Below are 17,105 nucleotides of genomic sequence, written 5' to 3'. Positions count from 1 at the left end.
CCAGTAAAAGCCCCTTGGAAACCCACCTAGTACCTGGCTTATTTACACAGTTCACGGCAGTCTTTCCAGGTAGGGAATGCAGGTTGCTTTCCTGGGAGATGGCTAAGAAAGAACCTCAAGACACCTGGGGGGAACCCTGGGAACTTGAGGAATTAGCCCAACTCTGTGGATATTGCAGGCACAGTCTGGTGGTAACTGTGTAGCTCAGCTGCTCTGCTCTGAGAGGTTCTTTAAAGTTCAATTTGGAGATTCCTTATGAGATTCCAATAAAGCAGATTTAAGAGTGCCTACACAATCATTTGTTATTCTTACTGTATTTGTGCATAATCAAGTAAAATTTATTAAAACTAGATTTATACAATCAATAGTTTGATGATCTTTGAGAAAACTGAGGACAATTTTAGGGAGAGAAATTGTGTTTCCATAGAATCTATCATACTTGGTTGTGGCTATTAAACTCTCATCTAGTTACTTGTCTACAGATTTTAGTTTTCACCTGTAAACTGGACTGGATCTTGAATTTTTCTAGTTTCCTTAAATATTTAGCTATAACTCTCTGAACTCATGCTTCACCTTTTTCCCCACCTTTTTTTCCCCACTGCGCAGCCAGCTTCAGTGCCTGCGGCCCACAGGCAGAGGCTGGGCAGCGGTTCCAGGCCAGGGTGCTCTGGCCTGGGGCACTGTGAGAGACCCAGGGGGACGGGCCTGCCCTAAATCCAAGCCCATGAGTTTCTCCCACACTTTCACTTGGAATTACTAAAAACTAAAACTTTCTGGAGCCATGCAGTTGCTGATTACAGCTAAAGGACACACTGTGAACTTCAGAAAAATCACCACAGCAGCTCATAATCATGAACCCATCTCAGTGGTAGGTCGCAAGCTATGCAGAATTCACCTGAGCACCTGATGGCATCATTAGGGACACTCACACAGCAGACACGGAGGGTCTCCCGGGTGGTCACTGCCTGCTTCATTCCAGCAAAAGGAAGTGTGAACCTTACATCCAGAAACCTCCACTGACAGCCTCACGGAATCAAACTGGTTTATAATTTCTCTGATCGTTAACCTTTGTTCCCCTTCTGTTTTCATAGCCATACCCCTTATTAAATACCTGGTTACTTTAAAAGAAAAGAGTTACGGATTTTGAGTCTATGTGAATTTTGATTAAATGCTGTTGCTTGTCACTTGTGCATATATCTCCTCCCCACCCCAATCCTTAAGGGCGGAGACTGTGTCTTGCTGGTCACAGTATCCCTTACACCTAGTGCAGTACCAGGGCAAATCAAGGATTCTGTAAATACTTGTGGGAGAAGCGATTGTAGTTTTATGTAAAACACAGTGCACTGATTTCTGATAGGCTTTGTGAGCTCATATGAACAACTCAGTATTATATATAGAATTGTGAATGTGTGAGAATGTATCTGTCATTCCAGGAGAGAAAAAGAGAGACAGAGAGAGATCGAGATCCACAGCTTTAATCAGATTTTCAGATGGATCTGTGCCCTCGAAATATTGAAAGCTATACACCTAGGACTCTCCCAGAATGGAGCCTTATACTTCGTTGTTTCAATTACAATAAACAGAAAACTCAGGAGAAAGGATTTTTCTTTTGCCAGAACACTGCCATTCCCTGAGGCCTTGCTTATTTGCTGGACTCTGTGCTGAATTCAGGGTGCCACCCCCAGTAAGACAGATATGGGACATGCCCTCAGGGAGCCCAGAATCTGGCAGGGAAAACAAATATTGGACCCACAGTGATACAGACTCTGAACTGCCTTATTCAAAATTATATACTAATTGTATTTAGGTGTAGAAGGCATACTCTATAGACTTGCCGTGTGTGGCAAAGTCAGAAGGTGGATCAAGATGAAATTTGCTAGGATTCATGGATTCTTGTTTTGGTAAAGGTTGTGCTAAATATACGGGAGAAAGTAAAGACGAGTAGGGCATGCATCCTGCCCTGAAGGAATTTTTAACCTAGTATAGTGGCTCTCAACTCTGGCTACACATTAAAATCATTTGAGGTGAGAAGAGGAAAAGTAGGCAACTGCCATATTCTCAGTCAGATGGAAACTGCTAAAATAGCATAGACACTTCAGAGAAAAGTCTTGAACTTTCTTATAAAATTAAACATGTACTTACCCTGTGATCCAGCAATTCAAGAAAAATGAAAACATGTTACAAGAATATTCCTAACAGCTCTATTCATCATAGATCCTAACTGGAAAGAACCCAAACGACCACCAGCGATGAAGGGGTAAACTGTGGTATATTCATACAATGTGATACTTATTAAAACGGAACAGACTGCCAGTACATGCAACATCAAGAATGAGAGAAGCTTTATACAAACCTGTGCAACGCATGGTTTTCTTACACGAAGTTCTAGTGTAGGCAAAACTACACTACAGTGCGGGGAAAAGGCACCAGTGGCTTACTCTGAGGATGCGAGGGTTGGAATTTCCTAGGAATGGGCTACACATGCACATGCACATTTCCGTCACTGGCCCAGGTGCCTGAGAGCCCAGACCCGGCCTTGATCTTTCGTGAAGTTTACTGGGGTGACGTTATTAAGAGTACGTAGGCTTTAAGTGTACATTTCTGTGATACACAGTCTGCTGTGTTGCGTTGTATGCGCACCACCCACAGTCAAATCATCTAATATTTCTAAATGTCGGGGGAAATGGCACTGTCAGAGCTGTAATCAAAAACTTGAGCTCTTCCTGCTCTGCCCTCCGCCCCCTCATCAGTTTCAGATCTCTGGGGCGGGGCCCATGTGCATTTTAAAAAGCTCCTCAAGTGATTCCGATATCAACTGAGATTTGAACTATCAAACAGAAGAAAGTACAAGAGAACACGTATTAGTTTTCTGTTGCTGTTGTAACAAACTACCACAGACTCAGTGGCTTAAAACAACACAGATTGATGACCTCACCACCATGTAGGCCAGAGGTTTGGGTCGGCCTGGATTCTTTTTCTGCTCCAGATTTTGTAAGACAAAACCAAGGGGTAGGCAGGCCTATGTTTCTTTCTAGATGTTCTGAGGGTAAATCCACTGCCAAGCTCATTCAGGTTGTTGGCAGAAATCTGTCCCATGTGGTTGTAGGACTGAGGTCCCATTTCCTTGTTGGCTCTTGGCTCGGAGTCACTGTCAGGTTCTAGGGGCCTCCTGCAGCCCTTGGCTTCTGGGCCCCTTCTTCTGTCCTCACATCCAGTGTTGGCAGGTCAAGCCCTCACTCTTCATCTGTCTGACTACCTTCTTCTTCTGACACTTTTGTCTTCCTCATGTGCTTCGAATGGCACATTTACATTGACCGCCTCTCCTCAATAATCCAGAACAATCTTTCTGTGTCAAGGTCAGATGATTAATCTTAATTCTGTCTGCAGAGTTTCTTCCCAGCAGCACCTAGATGAATGTTTGATTAAATAACCAGGGGATGAGAATCTAGGGGGGGCAACACCTTGTAATTCGGCCCACACAAAAGAGGGCCATATAAAATGCTGACGGTTGTCAATAAAAATAAATGCCTTCCAATTGGGGAGCATCTGGGAGACCTCCCTCGAATTGGTAGCATTTCCTTGTCATTTGAAAGGCAGCTCCGGTGGATGCTGTGGAGCCTGAACAGGTGAGAGTGATAGTGTAAGTGCCCGTGTGGAGAAAGGGAAGGTGTGATGCACTCAGAATGGCCCTTGTCCTGCGAATACTCGCCCTGTGTGCCCGTTGCCGTTTACACCGAGCCATCCAGGCTGGGCGCAGCATGCAGTCAGAGTTTCTTTGTAGATCGAAGTAGAAACATAGAATGTCAAAAAGCTGCAAAGTTAATGTGTAGAAATATTCTTTTTAAAGGACTGGGGCAATTCTGTACTGTGGGTCCTGTATCACCTTCTCTTTGGCTGTTAGAACCCATGTGAAAGTCTGTATTTCCATATTGCTAAACCTTTCGAAACTCCTTATGTACTGATGAAGACCAGGGCACGTGGCCTTCCATACAGGTGTACCACTGTGCCTTAGTAATTCCCATGGCATTTGACCGAGCGACCACTTCAGTGGACCTTGTTCCCTGCTGTGTGTGGACGGCAATGTCGGAACTGTGTGCACTTCCTCCGAGAGAGGCTGTGGTCCTGGGGCGTCTGTCCAGGTGCTGCAGCCTTAGCAACTGATTTTTTTTAGTAATTCCACATAAAGGAAAAATCCTTTTTTATATGTATTAATGACTTATCTCCCTTTTTATCTATTTATAAGCTTTTTTTAGTTTGAGAGAGAAAAACATTAATTTATTGTTCCACTTATTTATTATACGTTGGTTGATTTTTGTCTGCGCCTTGACCGAGGATTGAACCCAAACTTTGGCATATCGGGATGGCACTCTAACCAACTGAACTACCCAACCAGGGCTGTATAAGCTTTTCAAAGGATTCTGTATACCTTTTTATTTTGAAAGGCATGAGTGCATCTATACAAGAAAGTCTTACAATACCTCCCGTCAACCTTTTAAGAATACAAAGGACGTAACTGCCAATGGTGATTTTTACTCAACCTTATTTAGCATGTGCCAATAAGGGCTAAAATAATGAAACCAGCACCGCTAGGTGGTATTTGTTTTGCAAAGCCAGATGTGAGAAATAGAATTCAAAAGAGAAGGCATGGTGACAGAAAGCCAAGGGGTCTTCTAATGAGGATCAACAAATGTACCTTCCTTGTATGACTCACATTTTGCTCTTCAAACTTCTAGTGCACTCTCAGCATGCCAGAGTCTTTCCAGGACTTTTTTCCTGTCCCTTGCCAGTGTGTATTTTCTTTCCTTTTTCTTCCTGCTTTCCACTCAAACCTAAAGTGTTGGTCATGATGATTAGGGAGGTCTGCCAAAGGAAACCCATCCTTTTGTTCCATTTTTTACTAGCTTGGAGGGGAGAAATAGTTTTTTTGTACACTCTGAGTAAATAGTATACAAGCAATTCATAGGGCAGTTCATGTGGCCAGTCAGCACCTGCCGGCAAGCACTGCCTCCTGGCCAGGTTGCAGTCTTCTTGTCTCAGCCCTGCCGTGGTCTCCGACGGTGGTTTACTAAAGTTTTATGCTGTCCTGTTCAGAGACGCCAGATACTGTTTCCGATTTCACCTTTCACCACTGGTTTTCCGGCTTTAATATACAAAGGTGTGTTTCCGTCAGCTCTAACAGATTGCTGTAGCTTTCGCTTACTTCTCCTCTCCATATTTCCACAGTGCCAGCCCGCCACATCAGTTTGCATATATTTTTCTATGGGCAATGTTGAATTAAAAATACATATAATCAATTGTGCAGAAACTTTCTTGGGTAATTTATTTAGGCTCTTATAGTTTCCTTTTTTTAAATACTTAGTTAAAAGCTTACTGTAAAGGTCCTTCCATTGCTGTTAACGTCCAGTCAGTGGTGTATTTTTATGAAAAGGCCCAACTCCAACTTATGGTGTGTTTTTACATCATCATTATTAAGAACAGATGATTATTTTTCAATATTTGTATTCGAGAAACCCTTTTCAACCTTAAAAAAAAAATCAATAGGTTTCTAAATTTCACATTATTTTCTCTGAGCAAAGGAGGCTATAAGCCAGTAATTCTGAAACTATTGCTTTATATATACACTATGATTAAACAAATAAGCGGTCCTGGCTGGTGTAGCTCAGTGAATTGAGTGTGGGCCTGCAAACCAGACAATCGAGGTTCAATTCCCAGTCAGGGCACATGCCAGGGTTGCAGGCTGGTTCCCTGCAGGCCAGTTCCCAGCAGGGGACCCACAAAAGGCAACCATACACTGATGTTTCTCTCCCTCTCTCCTTCCCTTCCCCTCTAAAGATAAATAAATATATAAATAAAATCTTTAAAAAAAAAACAAATAAGCAAATACGCCGCAGATGGTAAGAGCCGATTTCTCTCTATGGAAGAAAGGAACTACAAATCAGCAAAGGAGGGAAAGCTAAAGTGAACCTTGTCGTGTTAGATTGGAATCAAAGTTACCAGTGTGAATTCAGAATTGTTAACGCAGAGCCCGGTGCAGCAGTGTGCCTGGGTGTGTGTTTCTGGGTCAGTATGCACACAGACATTCCCTACCTCAGCCTGCTGAGAGCGTCCAGAAGCAGAGGCACTGGATCCCAGTAGCAGTGACAAACCCAGCATCCACACCTCGGTTTCTAAACACCATTCACCATTAAAAGCAACCAGGGTTCCTTGGAGAGAAGTGTTTGGTTTTAGACCTAGGGCAGGGAAAATTCAGGAGGAGGCTAGAACATCTTGTGGTGCCAGAAAATTACGGAAGAGCTCAAAGAGGAGGGAGGCATGCCAAAGACCAGCCTGGCCGACCTTGGAGAGGCTCCTAATGGCCTAGGCTGGAACAATTTGGCAAGAAAATGATAGTTTTAGATCATACCCCATAGAACAAAATAATTCCCCATAGAATAACTAAATAAATGGCAGAGAAGGGACAGGCTTTTCTTACAGAAGAATTTTAATAAACATGAGAGCAAGGAGAGAACAAGAAAATCAACAGGAGTCAGACACCACAGTCATCGGGGCACACAGACTCACAGGGATTGCTGGTGTGGGTGGGCCCGGGAGGATTGTGCTGAACAAAGTGGATCAGTCAGAGGACGCCAAGCACCGTACGGTGTCACTCATGTGTCGGATACAGAACTGAAGCTCCCAGGCACAGACAGAGGCGAGAGGGGAGGAGGATACTAAGGAGTAAAGCAGGGCAAACGTACGGTGACAGAAGATGATTTGACTTTGGGTGGTGGGCACACAACGTGATGCACAGACCCTGTTGCAGAAATGTGCACTTGAAGCCTGCGTGACCCCATTGGCAAGTGCACCCCAATACATTTGATTAAAAAGTAAAATAAAATTAGGAGGTGAAAGTTTGAGGAGAAATAGGATGTTTGCATAGTCTGAGAGTGTCCCTCCCAAAATACTAATTACAAAGAGAAAAATGGTAAATTTACTGTGTAAACACCCAGCTCATGCCACCTCAACCAACTGATCAAGGTCAATGCCAACAGTGACAAGGCATATGGATGTCATAAACCAAAGTATCTGATGTGACACATGAGGAAGGTCACGGCGTCCCTTCTGTGATGCCTACCCTAAGTGTAAACATGAGAAAACATCAAGCAGACACGAACCGAGGAGTCCACCACAGAATAACTGACCCGCCCTTCAGAAGTGTCCAGGTTAGGAAGGACTGAGAAACTGTCACTGATTGGAGGATAACAAGAAACCACAGCTACTAAATGGAGTATGTGGTCCTGGAGTAAAAAAAGGACAATAATAGAAAAGCTGGTAAAATTCATAGAAGGTCTGAGTTTTAGTTAATACCATGCCAAGGTTCACTTCTTGGTTTGGTGATTACAGTGTGTTCATGTAAGATGTTAACATTAGGGGAAGGTGGGTGAAGAGGGTATAGTAACTCCCTTATACCTCCACCACAGTGACCACACCGCCACCTGTGTCCATGAGCCCTTTTTCTTTTTTGCTTGGTCGCCCCACCCCAGAGCTGTCATCTGCTCTCTCTCTCTGAGTCTGTCTCTGTTCTGCTTGTTAGTTCAGTTCGTTCATTAGATTCCACAAATGAGAGAGGTCACATGGTATCTGTCTTTCTCTGACTGGTTTATTTCAGTTACATCATGTTCTTCGGGTCCATCCATACAGTCACAAAGGGTACCATTTTCTTCTTTTTTTACAGCCGAGTAGTACTGCATTATGTGAATGCCCCATAGTTGTTTTATTCACTCATCTACTGATGGACACTTGGGCTGCTTCCATGTCTTGGTGATTGTAAATAACACTGCAATGAACATAGGGGTGCTTTTAGAAGTCTAAAATTATTTCAAAAGAAAAAAGATGCTGGATCCTTAAATGTACAGAGATGTATGTAAAAGAACATTAGTTGCAGGATTTTTCCCAATAACAAAAAATTGGAAAATAGCGCAAATGTCCACCATTCAGGGATTAACTAAATGTTTGTGTTCGTATAAGTAATATAGTTATTAAGAATAACTACAAAGTGCATTGTACTGATGTGTATGTGACAGTGAAGGAAGAAGGCTGAGGGTGTGTACCTCCATTCAGGCTGCCTGGATCCTCATCCCATCCCCAGCACTGAAAACTAACTCTGCACCCTTGGGCAGAGTGCGCCTCCTCTCTCTGTTCATCAGTTTCCTCATCTGTAAGTTGGGAACAATAACAACAGTAATAGTACCTACATATGGCTCTGGGGAGCGAATGAAAACCCATGCAAAGCACTCAGGTTAAGACTTAGCACATGATATTGATAAAATATTAGTGCTTTATTGTTTTCTAGGAATAAATGGGGGAATAAGTCCAACATAACAGTAGGTATCAAAAGGTGCCGTTTGTCTTAAAAATGCATGTGTATGACTTTCAAAGATCAGATATGAATGTGTTACTGGTGGTGGTGTTTGGGGGACAGAGGGCAGAAGGTAGGGGAACTTCCACTAAGTTTAACATTTAACATTTTACTTTACATCAAGTATATAGTTAGAGAAGTGTGTGTAGCATCCTTTAAGAGAAGCTGCTAGCAATTATTAAATAAAAATCATTAAGAAACAAAAACTATATTTCTACTGCTAAGGGAATTGGGTAGTCATTCTAGGTGAGTCTCCATGGTCATATGACTTGTCATCTGTCATTGTGGAAAGTGTGAGAGGCCTGACTCAGCTCTCTGCCTCGTAGAACTTAAAACTTGTCGGTCTCACTGGAAGAGTGGTAATCCCTGGAAGGTGGTCTTTACTTGGAACGTGAAAAAGTTAATGGCTCTTGCCCATAATTCTAGGCTGTGAAAGGTCACTGTTGAAGATGGTTGTGACCAGCCCTTTGTCTTCATGGGAAATAAAGCAAAAGGCCTAATTGTAGAGTTGAGCCAGAAATAAGTAATTCCAGTAATTTTCATTAGAATGACTAAACCCTGGAGTATAGCACCAAAATGATGTACTATCCAGGCCTGCCATTAAAAAGCAGGGAGGATGTCAACTGCTTTCTGATTCCCGGGTTGTGGAGGCCCAAGTTACAAGGCAGGCCCGGATTCACTAACATCTTAACAAAAGCCATCTGTGCACAGCCTAAACATGTGTATTTTCAAAGAATATGTTTATGTTCAGATTTTGGATGTGACATCACTTTCTATGATACAAAGGTTTTGGGGGGGGGTTCCCATGCTTTCTTTACTGCCTGTCCTTTCTAGTGTTAGGGCACTAAGCCCAACCACCCCGCTTTAAGAATGTACAGGTTTGCACAACAGATTTACAGCCCGCCTGTCTTCAGGGTTTGGGCTGTCTTGGGTTTCTAAAAAGACCCAGGCTGGAGGTGGGGTGACATGTCAAAGAGTAGTGTATTGCAGGAATATGAGAAGACCAGTCCAAGACACAAGAATGAAAGGTAAAATGCTCTTCTCTTGCATGTAGAATTTTTTTGCGATGCTGCTCTAATATACTTTTCAAATGCGAATTGCCAAAGCCTTCCAAGGGAATAAGTAAAACTGTCAAAAACTTAATTTTCCTCATCTGACTTTTTGGTAATGTTTTTACACATCTTTCACCCTTGTTTTTAAACGCTTGTTTACTTAAACGCTGGCCACCAGTCCATCTGCTACTGTAAGAGCATTCAGATTTCGTTTAGGTTCCACTTTCTCCTTCAAGGCTCCACCTGCGTTTCTCTTCCATTTCCAACAGTCACAGTCTCATCCGCGCTAACTGGATGGCAGAGCATGTTTCTTTTATGAGAAAATTAGATGCAGTGCGGTGAAGCCCGTATCGTGGTATTGACAGGGGTGGCGTCCTAAAATGCAGTGTGCTGCTGATTCTGGTAAAGAATTGTAGCATGAGGTTGGGTTTTAGAATATTACATTCTAAAGGTTCTGGCTTACATAGCCAGTGCCAACATGTAACTGTAGAGTTTATGCACGAATAACAGCACAGCTGCGGTGTTTGTAGAATATCCCACGTCTTCCAGATACCTTGGTTTTTAGATGCTAGGATTTTAACGTCAGATGGAGGTGGCGGGCTGTGCTGGGTACTGCTCCTGGGAGCCACTGCTGCGAAGTTGGGGCGACAGCAGCAGGCCCGGGGGGAGAGCCACATACTCATGGAGTTTCATCATTTTGAGTACAGTGCTGACCCTGCCACTTAACTGGCTGTGCGTGACAAGTTATTGAAGCTTCCTGAGGCTCCTTTCTCCAGCTGCACAATGCAGACGACATTCCTTCATTTGAACAATTGTCATAAGGATCACATTAGGTTATGTGTCAAAGTGTCCGGCACATCCTCTGGCTAATGACTTAGCACCAACAAGCCCCTTCCCCACCCCGCCTGTTCTCATCCACCTCTGGCTTGGTGTTGTGTTGGCTCAGATTTTGAAAAACAGACAACAGGAGATACAAAGTTTCTCTTGATACCGGGTTTGAAAATCCACATCGGTTTTCTTTCTTCCTTTCATTCCCCATTTATTATAGACTGTGTGCCGGGGATAAGATGAGCGCTCTGCTCCTTCAGAGGCACTCGGACAGCTGCACGTGCAGGAGAGGCGGGAGACACTGGGGGAGGCCGGAGGCAGCAGCGCCCGCCGCACACCCTCTGTGAGCGAGGAGGTGAGGGAGGCTGGGGTGGCCTCCCAGAGGGGAGTGAAGTGATATTTAAGCAAAATCTGGAGGAATAGGACATAGTGGCAGGGAGCGAGGGAAACACTAGTTCATTTGGATTTGGGGGTGGGTGACAGAGGATTTCCAGGTGACTCCCAGGAGGCGCCTGGTGGTGCCCTTTCACTGAGATTAGGAATGCAAGAGCATCGTTATTGGAGCTGGAGGGAATCGTAGAAGGCCATCTATCTGATAGCCCTGAATTTTCAGATGCGGAAACTGAGGAACTGTTAAGGGGAGGCTCAAGGAGGAGTTGAGACTTCTTCAAGGCCTGTCACACTCCCCTGGCTTTAACAGAAGTATAATCATTTGATTATTAAAAGGGACCCTAAAGAACAGGACTGAGAGTTTGATGTGTTCTGCCTGAGAATTTTACACATGAGACACCAAGGCATTTCTGTCTTTGTAATGAGAGAAGGTCACTGCAAGCTGTCAGAATTGAGAAGGAGGAATGAAGGGGACCAGGGCAGGGGTGGGGTGCGACAGGCAGGCGGTGGTGTCTGAGGTCAGATCCTGAGGCGAGAGTAGGTTGCCAAAACCTAGCGCTGGTCAGACCGAGTGTCCACAGCAGAGCCATCAGCGTGGAGCCCCAGGCAGTGTCCAGTCCAGTGTCTCAGTGTTCAGATCTGGGAACAGAAGACGAGGAAGCAAAGCCGGTGTGGATGTGGAATTGGTCCAGAGCAGTGCCACGGACAGCAGCTGCTGGGGTGGCCTGACGCCCCTCCTGCTGGCCGGCTGACGCTGTTGCTCTCCGCCGTTTGGCTGATGTCTTTCAGTTTTGTTTCTCTGAGCTTTCATGAAGAGGAAAGTTACCAAGCTGGATTTCATCCCAGATTTGATCTTACATTATTTAGGGTCGTGTGAAATGTCTTTTCTAGAGAACTTATGTTCTGAAAATAGCTAATAGTGTTAATTTCATATGGTCTAATTGTCTTTAAAAATGTTTGCTTTATATGTTTTGCTACTAAAAATAGCATAAATTAGAGTGCTGTAACTGCATTTATTAATAAATGAGATTTATTCTTTTATAATGAGATATCTTTATATAAAATGGACTTCTTAGTCTATAGATAATGAGACACTTGGGAAATGAAAGTTTAAAAAACAAATTGAAGCGTGTAATCCTCTTCTTCATTTCCAACCCTATAATAAAACAGGTTTTAGGACATTTTATGATTCATCATAGAGTTCAAATAAATGCTACGTATTTACATTTGATATTTTCTAAGTTTGTCCAGCCCTTTGTTTCATGAAATACTCGTGGTATTTCAGCAGAGAGCCTGTGACAAGTAATTAAGCCTGAGAACATCCATTTTTCTCCTATGTATCCTACTCCTCTTTCTTCCACAAATATTTGATTTTTGCCTAAAGTCTTTATTTCTGCTGGGAGAATTACCTGTCTCCTTCTTATTAATTGTAACTGAGCGAAGTGTTCAACCTAAATGAGTTTCTCAGTTGCTAAATATTTTCTTAATGATATTTATTGCTAAATTTTGATCCATTTGAATTTTTTCTAGTTTTCCATATGTGCCTTCCACAAGGATTGTAGGCATTGGACTTGCCTATTAATTAACTCATTAAGCAAAATCTGTCCTTAGCATGAGTTCTGAGCAACCCGTTACACCACGGTACCTAAGGCTCTTCTTATAAGGAAAAATATCTTACGTATGCTGGGTTTTGTCTTGTAAGTATATTAAAAGATACAATTTTAGGGAAAAAAGATGAGAATATTTTTATAGAACACTTTTTTTTGGGGGGAGGTGGTCAGGTTTTTGAATACAGCTTAATTTTGTCTACTTTTTAGCAATCCAAGAAGGCCATTTCTGGAAAATGATTAGTCCAATGAAGGCATCATAAGCCCTTCTTCCTGTGTGGTGGTCTCATGTCTCTCACAGGGCACTGTTCAGGGACGATATGAGACTTCATTTTGGTGCTGAGAGTTAAGGGCCAATTTGGCATTCATACCTTCTCATGCTGCGTTTTAACCTGTGATGGAATTTACATTTCCAGTAATGATAAGTTTTCAAAATTTAATGTAAATATGTATGGTGGACCCCCTTACAAGATGGATTACCATGCAGAGTTAGGTGTACCATTTCATGGGTGGTGTGCATGTTTTCTAATCACAGATCATTCGAGTTGGAAGTCACCCTCTCATTTGACAAGCGAGAAAATGGGTCTCAGGGAGATACTGTGACTGGCTCAAGGCCCTCGTCAGTGCGGACAGGCTAAGAGAACAGAGATGAGTGAAGTGAATTCTTCTCCCCACTGCCATAGTTTTCCACCTGTCAGGATGCCTGCAATGTGGAGTGACGTGCAAAACTGGTTCCTGGAAGGTCGTCATAGTAGTCTGTGATGCAGGGGCCGAATACAGAATCACCACTCAGGTCTGGGTTTGCTGTTCTTTGCCCGTGGCCTATGTCAAGGATTCAGGTTTTCTGATCTCCACTTCCGCTGCCTTTCTCACAATTTCACGCCAGTTAAGACTTAGTTTTAATCTTTCTCGTGTGTAAGTAGAAAAGACTTTACAAGCAATTCCTCTTGGTCGCGAACTGAATAGGAGGGGCCAGTACCAGTAACACGTTGTGGTCAGGATGTAAGCAGGGAGCACTCAAGCAATAGGAATGGGAGCAGATCCAAGCAGGCCAGAATCAAAATGAAAAGTAAACCCCATTTTACAAGGTTAGTTTTGTGCATCTTTTTTACTCAAGTTTAATGATATCATGGCTATAAGACTAGAAAAGGTATAATGGACTAGAAAATAATCTGTACCCTGGGGGAATTTAAAAGGACATACTTTTTCCTTTTCAAACCTCTATCTGCAAGACTGATTTATAGTCTTACACGTATAAGACTTTTTGAGTAATGCAGTATATTGAAAATAACCCAGCACAGTAGCTGGGTTCAAATGCTAGCTCCATCGTTTTCTGACAGCGAGCCCTAATTTTCGTGTTTGTGAACTAAGGCGGCGTCTCTCGTGCAGCGGCTGCCTGTTGGAATCATCTGGAAGGTGTTATGAAGCCTGCCCAAAGCCAACAGAATACTCCAGACTCCACCCCCAGAAACCGTGATTTTAATCAGTCTGTGTTTGATTGGGATTGTTTTTAAAGCTCCCAGGCGATTCTGATGGACAGTAACCACCAGACCAGGTGACTCTGAAGTCCCTTTCACGTTCTAATGTTCTGCAGTTTGAAATTTTTAAGTGTCATCTACCCAATCCACAGATAATCAACCCTCCTTATTTGAAGGGTGGCATCTTGTTTTTATGTTAACATTCATGTTGAAAGGATGCTTATTATAGCATCAAAAATCGCAGATTCTTAACAAGTTTTTCCTGATAAGCAGTCAAATTTGCTTTTGGAAAAACAAATAATAAATCTAATTCTTTATTTGATGATCTTTCTGATATTTGAAGATGATTTTTATGATTCACATATTTAGCTTTTAAGGCCGAATACTCTCCATTTTTTATCTCTCGTTCACGCGATATTACCATGTCCCGACAGCCTGCTTGTCCTAGCTGCAGAGCCGGGTTACTCTGTGAAGCGTCTTCCTAGAGTTGAACCTAATCATCCCTTGATCAGAGGAGGGAGCCCAGGGGGTGTGGTGATCGTCTTCCTCGGAGACTCTTGCCTGAGCATAGGGTTAAGCAAAGTTCCTGGCTTTAGTAAGTAGTTCATTATCAACAACGCTCACCAGTCTACAGGTACAGCCTGTATCATCTACTACAAAGTAGATGATGGAATTCCTGGTATTTTTGAAGTCTTGCATGTATGTACTAGGCATGGTTTTAGTATTTAAATACAACCATACTTGAACAATAAAATAATTAAAACAAAGAAATATATTATACATTTGGTTCTTGCAATAACCCTATGAGTAAGGTGCCATTATCATCTTCATTTTATGGGTTGAAAGAAGAAATAAGTCTAGGAGTATGGAAGGTAAGTAGCTTGCCTCTGATTTTTTAGTAGGTGGCAGAGCTAGAATGTGAATAAATCAGGCATCTTACTGCAGAACCCGTAACCCTTTCCACCTTTCAGTAGAGGTCTCCTCATCTGTAATATAAGAACATTGGTTTCTTAGGACCTTTCCACCTTCAAGTTCTTAAGTTTCTACATGAGTTTAATAGTAGTGTGTTTGTACCAATCAGTTTTCTTAGTATATTCAAATAAAACACTCTCCAGCCACTTAGGTCTACCTAAAGTAACAAAGCCAAGAGTTCTCATTTATTTTGTTCTAAATCACTGACATCATTGCCTGAATTTGCACAACAGACCATTCTGTTTACTTTATAGAACTACTACATACATGTGTACATGCATACATACATAACATAAAGAAATTTAGATTCTGTCCATTCATCTAGCACCTGCAAGTATGGAGAGAGCCTGTTCCGAACCTTACATATTCCATAGAATTCTCCAGCTCTAGAGTTTCAGGTATTGTGACTCGTGAATTCAGTTACCCTTAGTTTGTAAGGGCAGAAGATGTGGGTTGAAGAAATTAGATGGCGAGTATAAGGTTGATACGCACATCTAATTAGGTAAACTAGATTATAGGAGATGTGCCCAAATTTGTTATAATTACATGCTGTTTTTAAGAAACTTCAAGTATTTCAGAAGCTACTTTCCATAAAAACAATTTATATGCTAATTATGTTATTTTTATTTTTAAAGGAGATTTGTAATGAATTCTGCTAGGCAATCTTTGTTTCAACTTTTCCAAATAAATTTCCTAAAACATAATTTTATTATCCAGAAGAGTGTTTCTTCAGTTGATTCCAATAGAAACTTTCTGACTCTATCATTGAAACATCATTTAAAGTACCCTTGTTGAATCCAGTAATCCTTTGTGTTTTCACAGTTTCACCAGCCTGAGAAATTTGTATGGATTCTAACTCTTTATGAATATTATTTCTTAGTCCTTGTCTGATTCATTCTGAAAGCTCATTCTTTCTGTGTAAGGCATATACATTTGAGTTTTGCCAATAAAAAACATGCTGTGGGGAATAGAAACATTTCAGAAAAAAATTGACCTTGTAGAAGCCGTTCTTTCCATCTGATTGCTGTATATTGGCTTCAAGTATGTTTGTATGATTGATAACAATATAAAATATAAAGGCTGTAAATACATATTTCTGCTCACTAGGAATCTTAGCCTAGAGGCTACTGGGTCTGCTTCTGTTCAGTTTTGCAGACCATGTGCCAACTCAGTATATTTTTCTGAATTAGTCTTGTGAGCATCTCAGCCATCAGTTGTGATTGCGTATGCTAAGGCTTGGGTGTCCTTGCGTATATGTGCCAGTATTACCCTCTAGATCATTGGTGTCAGGAGCATAAAGAAAAGCATACTCTTTTATCTATAGATCTGATTTTCTCTTGAACAGCAAAGGTTTCCCTTTAACAGCAGAATTTTAAGTGTTTATCTTGCAAGAGGACTATTGCTTTTAGAGCACAGAAAGGCTTTGTTAAGGGCGCTGCTGTTCTTGGGAAGCTTTTGATTTTAGCTGTAGAGAGAGTGATTTAACACCTATGAAGCGCAGGATGGGAAACTGAGATCCCCTTTTCCTTTTGTTGACTTTCCTGTCACAGTCATAGACTCCTAGACAGATGGGGTAGAGGGAGCGTGAAGCTGATCTAACCCACTCACCTCGTTTTATAGGTGACACTGCCTGGCACTGTGCACTTGTTCCCTTTATGTCTCCCCATGACATGGGAAGCTCCACGAGGGCAAGGACCCAATTTGCTTGGTTCGTTGCTGGGTCCCAGAGACCCAGTAGGTACTCAGTTCCGGTTTGCCGAGCAAAGGGGGAACCCAGGATTTGGGAAGAGAAAATACTTGCCCAAGACGGGGCAGCCCATAAACAGCAAAAGCTGACCTAGAAACTTCATCTTCTAACCACAAATTTTGTGACTTTTCCATGATTTAAAAAAAAAAAAGGCTTTCATTTGGGAGTCTAAATTATTTGGGGGCCTTAATTTGTATAGAAGATCACAGTTTACATGTACTGGACACTATTTTTTGCAGGTATATAAACTACTTATTTCATTGAACCATGTAGTACAATTCACTGATTAAATGTATTTTTGCCCATATTTTTCATAGGTGATTTGGACTTTGAGAGATTAATTTATATAGAGTCAGAGCCAAGATTCAAATCTTTATTCTGCCTCCAAGTTCAGTGATCTTTCTACTTTTGCCTTTTACGTGGAGATCGATGTTTGTCAATGTGAAAAATTACCCAGGCCCGTAAGTCACAGCAACTGAAATTATTTAGCCAGTGCTAACTATGGTGCAGACCTTAATACCTGTAGAATTTCGTTAAGTGAGTGCTGGTTTAGCTCAGAGATCTTTATTTAAAAGGCAGTAAAAGAAGCATTGCTTCCAGACTCTTTCATCCATGTAATCAGTCTTGGCCTCC

The 17,105-nt window shown here is 42.1% G+C and overlaps 1 protein-coding gene and 1 non-coding gene across 12 annotated transcripts in view; one reads left to right on the top strand and one right to left on the bottom strand.

Moving 5' to 3' along the window:
* Positions 1-17,105, top strand: part of PSD3 (pleckstrin and Sec7 domain containing 3) — a 554,618-nt gene that overhangs the window by 346,628 nt on the left and 190,885 nt on the right. The gene's annotated exons all lie outside the window — the stretch shown is intronic.
* On the bottom strand, positions 597-728 carry LOC119047236 (small nucleolar RNA SNORA42/SNORA80 family). The gene has a single exon (XR_005082114.2). It is a non-coding gene; the product is annotated as a small nucleolar RNA SNORA42/SNORA80 family (small nucleolar RNA).

The sequence above is a fragment of the Artibeus jamaicensis genome, unplaced genomic scaffold (genome assembly GCF_021234435.1).
Source record: "Artibeus jamaicensis isolate MK-2021 breed Jamaican fruit bat unplaced genomic scaffold, CSHL_Jam_final scaffold_833, whole genome shotgun sequence".
Classification (NCBI taxonomy): Eukaryota; Metazoa; Chordata; class Mammalia; order Chiroptera; family Phyllostomidae; genus Artibeus; species Artibeus jamaicensis.
The sequence above is the reverse complement of the archived record's forward strand: the minus strand, read 5'-3'. Positions and strand labels throughout refer to the sequence as shown.